This window comes from Strongylocentrotus purpuratus, unplaced genomic scaffold (assembly GCF_000002235.5).
Source record: "Strongylocentrotus purpuratus isolate Spur 01 unplaced genomic scaffold, Spur_5.0 spur5_scaffold_6, whole genome shotgun sequence".
NCBI lineage: Eukaryota > Metazoa > Echinodermata > Echinoidea > Camarodonta > Strongylocentrotidae > Strongylocentrotus > Strongylocentrotus purpuratus.
The window spans coordinates 25,181,720-25,187,223 of NW_022145612.1; the positions used below are offsets into that span (position 1 = coordinate 25,181,720).

Sequence of the window (5,504 nt, forward strand, 5' to 3'; positions counted from 1 at the left end):
ACACTTCTCAAGGATTACGGATCTGTAAAGGGTTTGAGCGTTGAGGGCGTGAGAGTAAGGAAAGAGTTCAGAAACTGAAACTAGAGACAGGTTTATGTAGATAATTTTGAGCTCGGCGTTCTTGTCGCTGTCAGAAATATTTTGGATTGATAAAATCACATACTTTTTTTTCTCTCGAAATTTTGATTGATGTAATTTAAGGGTGACATGGGTGTCACATAACACGATGTATAACATTCTATATAGCTCCTTGGATTTCGTAAATAAAGAAAATGGATTACGGTGCACGGTGTCGCCTGCTCAAGTTATGATACGGGGTGACCCAACTGTACTATAGGGTTTGTCGAGGTCTCAAGCTCACGTTTATTGAAATAAATGTACATCTTTTGATATGTTTATATTTTATATTTTTAATGTGCTCACATACCCCGAGAGGGTTGAAAGAGTCGATCAAATCAACTCAACTTGTGAATGTATAAATGCATGATCAAATCGCGTATTCCTTTTTAAGGCCTATTCATTATTATTATCATACTAAAGGCATTACTTTCATTATTATCATCATTATCAAAATCATCATCATCGTTTTATTATCATCATTAATATAAGCCGATAATTTTTAAATCTTCCTTACTAATATTATCAATAGAATGAGTGGTAGTAGCTTAGTAATAGTAGTATAGTTACAATATAAGTACATGTATCGATTATTGATATGTCGTCTTCAGTATCATGAACTTCTGTGCGATAATATAGCATTACGGCTTACCTCTTAAGATATTAGACCTGCATGCCGTAAAATGATTTCTCACCCAGGCCTAATTAAATTTGAAGCCATTTCTAAACTTCTTTTTTTCATGTACGAGAAATGACGTTGACGGTAGAAAATTTGTTGGCAGGACTCCTCATGCATGGAAAAAAAAGGAAGAGAAGACGAGAACGAGATTGAGAAAAAGGAAGGGAAAAAGAATTACACCACTATCACAACAACAACAGCACGATAATGTGTCCATGTGTCCTCTACGACTCATCCCCCCCCCCACCCCAACAAAGGAAAAAGGAAATCTTAGGGGGAGGTGCTAGCCTCTTGCCGCCTTTGTAAGTAAGAGGACTTTTTTTTTTGTCCCAAAATTTGAAAATTTGGCCGATCGATATTTCGTTTCGGTGGGGGGGGGGGGGGGGTAAGGTTAGGTTTTTTTGGTCACCCATTATCATTTTTTTCTTCTTAGTGTTAAACAAAATCGAAAGGGGGTGGGGGGGGGGTTACTCCAAAACACACACAGAAAAAAAAAGTCAAAGGGTGGGGGGGGGGGGGGTTCAACTGAAACCCCCCCCCCCCCCCGCGTACGCGCCTGGTCGTATACTTGTTATTGTTGTTGTTGTTTGAAATTGGCACCTCGACAAAGTGATAGTCGTTGAGTGTGCATGGTCACGGAAGGTAATAACATATAGAATGTTTAAATATATATCCTCTAGATAAGAGTCAGGGGCGGATAAAGCTCTTTGCCAAGGGGGGGGGGGGGGGGTGGTGGGGGGGGGGTTGATCCAGGGTTTTCCAAAAAAAAAGGCGCGCCGTTTTACTTTCTTCTTCTTCTTGTTTTCCTTCTCCCCCCCCCCCTTTTTTTTGGCACTTGGCCGCCCTGGGGGGGGGGGGGGGGGGTTAAACCGCCGAAACCCCCCCCCTCGATCCCCCCTGAGAGTGACACTATTGAATTTTAACTTGCTTTGTATTTTTGAGAATCTTTGGATTTATATAATATATAGAATGAAGCCAATTTATCTTTCAGCATGATTTTTTAGCCTCATGAACACGTATATGATTTTTTAAGCAATTTTGATTATGGCAGGGGTTATTAATATGTGTAACATTAATCTTTAAATACGTTTTTAAGTGTCATTTTGGCTGGTTGCAATCAGTGTTTCCACTCATTAAAATTTCCTGAAATAGAACATGAAATTTCTTTGAATTTGATGCCTCTTATGTGCCATGTTTGTTGTTCTTCAGGCATGAATTGCTGGGAGGCTAACGTCATATCTTATTTTGCAATAAAATATAGACTTGCTAGCTAAATGAACGATACACCTAACCGAGAAAATTGGTAAAACAATACATATCTAAAAGAATAGTAAAGCCAAACATTATATGATAAAAGAGAAAAAACTCCCACTTTTCGGTATTTCTTTTGATTTTCCTACAAATTTATGAAACTTCCCGGAATTATTTAATTTCCCGAACATTAATTCATCGAAAAAGCCCTAATTTCCTGAAGAGTGGAAACACTCAGTTGTTTACTTTTTTGGTTTGTTTGTACCCTCTACGCGTCACCATACAGAGCGTACCACGTTTTAGTCGATAAATTCGGTTCATTAGCATATACATGTACGGTTTCGGCGTCAGCACGCTGTCTCTACATAGGCATTTCGCGCCATAAGCATTGTGTTGTACGCTTGGCCAGTACCTCACGTGTTGTAGCTGCCGTTCATCTACTTACTACACCCCGCAAACTTGGCAATATTTCTTCATTTAGAGCATTATAAACCAAGGTAACATCACGTTATTTATCTGAACATTTAGCTGCATTTATTGTGAGTACTAATACGTGGAACTTTTGAAGATATCATCATGGTCAAGCAAAAGAAGGACCCAAATAAGCCCCGTGGCCGCATGTCTGCCTACGCGTACTTTGTACAGGATCGGCGCAGTAAAGCTGAAGGGCAAGTGAATTTCACCGCTTTCTCTAAGGAATGTGCTGATAGATGGAAGCATATGGATGATGGAGACAAGCGGCCCTTCAACGATAAATCAGCTTCTGATAAGATCCGATATGACCGGGAGATGTCGGGCTACGTCCCTCCGATGAAAGAGAAGAATGCAAAGGGTGGTCGACGCCGAGCCAAGAAAGATCCAGATGCACCAAAGAGGAATCTGTCGGCGTTCTTCCTTTTCAGTCGAGACGAGAGAGGTGCCATCAAGCAGGAACACAAAGATTGGTCGGTTGGAAAGATTGCACAAGCGCTTGCAGCCATCTGGAAGACAATAACCCCAGCAGACAAGGCCAAGTATGACGCTGAAGCTGCACTAGAAAAGCAGCGTTATATGAGAGAGATGGCAGCCTTCAAGGAATCGAAGCCAAAGCAAGTGAAAAAGCAGCAGAGGAAGGAATCAAGTAGCTCAAGTTCTTCAGACGACTCCACCTCAGATGACTCAAGCTCTGATTCCGACAGTGACGAAGAGTAAAGAGTGCACTAAACTATTTCTAGGCCTAGTCTCAATCGGACTGCCATCTTATAAAGTGCACCCTCAACCTTATGAAGACCATCCAACCTGATGATATTGTTACCAATTGTTGATGAAGCTAACTGGTCAACATTTTGCACCATGTTTTTAGTAGCAGTCAATTTGTATCGATCAGTAATATCAACAAGAAGTTTGAAAATGATGGACCTTTGATAGAGATATTGCATTTCTGACATGATAAATGTTTTCTGTATTCTAAATTTCTAGATCAAGAGCCATGTTAATGAATCGATGAATGAAGATGTTGCTCAGGCCATCCTAATTGAAATTACGAAGTTGACGGTTTGGGTCTCCTTTTTAATGAATTTAACTTAAAAGGATATAATTCTTCATTCAACATTTCATGAAATTATGAATAGACATGTGCAAGCAATGTTCGTTACCATTCGTCCATCATTATTCTGTCAAAATATGCTTGTGAAATTCAGAAATGTAATCCCATGACCATGTTATGATGTAGCCTAATTCCATTTTCTGAAGTTTACGATACATTTTAGATCAACAGAACAATCTTGCATAAATCGACAGCTAAAAATCGGGTTCATTAATTTAACAATAACAATCATAAAGTTGATAGGGTGCAGAGTTGATTTAGGATACAAAATTACTTCAATCACTTTGCTTGTTAATTATGTCTATGTCTCTGAGCAACGCTTGGCACAACCAACAAGTCCTTGTGTTTTGTAAGTAACAATAGAAAGAAATGTGTACAAAGTTCTGTAAATAGTAGACTTGTGTGAACTATTATTCGCGCAAAGTGACAGGAAACCTGCATAACGTTCTTACTGATAAATTAAGCCGAGGTTTTTAGTCAAGTTTTGTATTAATGCTATTGTATGACGTACTTTACTCTTGTGAAATAACATTTACCACTGTAGTTAAAAATAGAGATTGTATAAAATTGCATCTTTTTATTATTTTTTTAACAGTGCTGATATCATTTCATTGTCTTCATTTAAAGGAAATTCAAGCTATGTAATATAAAAATTTAGTGGTGTCCATTTTTGTATAGGAAATGCTGTCAGAATGCAACTACGGGTAATAGACACTATTACATATTTGTTGACTGGAAAGTGATTTGTCGAGTACCACTAGTTAAAACATGCATCAAAATGAAATTGCCTTTAATTTTAGCTTCTGAATGTTTTGGCAAAATTCATCTGCCCGATCATTAAACTGTTGGCTCGTAGCTTGTTCTGAATTTAGCTACAACCCTAAATAAGGTCTTCCACATTTTTGACCGAGTATCAGTCATACATTGTAATACAGCCATGCTCAATGGCCCGATGTGTTATTATTTTGTTGTTGTTGTATCAGCATATTATAGGAGTAACACCACAAGCTATATGTACTGTTTGTTTTATGTGTGTACAAGTAACATTATACGATCCATAAACGGAAATATGTGCCTAAGTCACTTGCTTACATATATGTTTGAACTAATGAAGCTTGGATGAACTGTTCTGCAGAGGTGTATATTTTGCTGGAAATTGATGTGATTTTTAAGGTGTTCTTCAATTTGAATTGTTATATGCCAGAAATTGTCTGTTTTCAACTTAATCATCGAAACATAGGTTTTTTAAAAGTACATGTATGTGTTCATTCCAGTTTGAGAGTTAATGTTTAAGAAAAAAAAATGTTCTGAAAGGGTGTTTTACATCAAAGAATTTTAAAACAGTTCAACCCCATACTCTAGCTAGTATCGAAGACAGTTAAAGAGTAATATTGTATCTGGTATGAAGATCAGTCTTTACGATTTTCATTTAGTGTTCCATCAATAGTAATTCACAAATGTTTGTAAAGCATCCTTTGTTTTACCCTTTTCATGTATTTTTTTTTCTTCATGAGGCATGATAAACCTTCAGTGTTGATCTGTCAGTCAGTGTATGTTATATTTTTCTGCATCGTAAATAAACAATGTTTTTAATTCAGAGAACAATCATATGTATATCTGCAAATCATTTTCTTTAATGCAGTACTGAGAAAATTGTTTAATGGTTTGGAGAGAGTGAATGAGTTAATAATATAGGCCTTCAGGGTGAGGACGCTAAAAAGTTTCCATGGAGAAAGTTTGTCTCAACTCTCAACAGTTGCCTAAACATCAATTTCACTCGCCCAATATGACAAAAACTGAGAAGCATATTCATATAAGAGAGGGCAATAACATGAGAAATGAGGGATTGAGCAAGAGGTAGAGCTGGAGGGA

The 5,504-nt window shown here is 37.7% G+C and overlaps 1 pseudogene across 1 annotated transcript; it reads left to right on the plus strand.

The window, feature by feature from the left end:
• Positions 1-2,381: 2,381 nt before the first annotated feature.
• Positions 2,382-5,240, plus strand: LOC752906 (annotated as a pseudogene). Its single transcript, XR_971737.2, has one exon. The product of XR_971737.2 is annotated as a high mobility group protein 1 homolog pseudogene (transcript).
• The last annotated feature ends 264 nt before the right edge of the window (positions 5,241-5,504 follow it).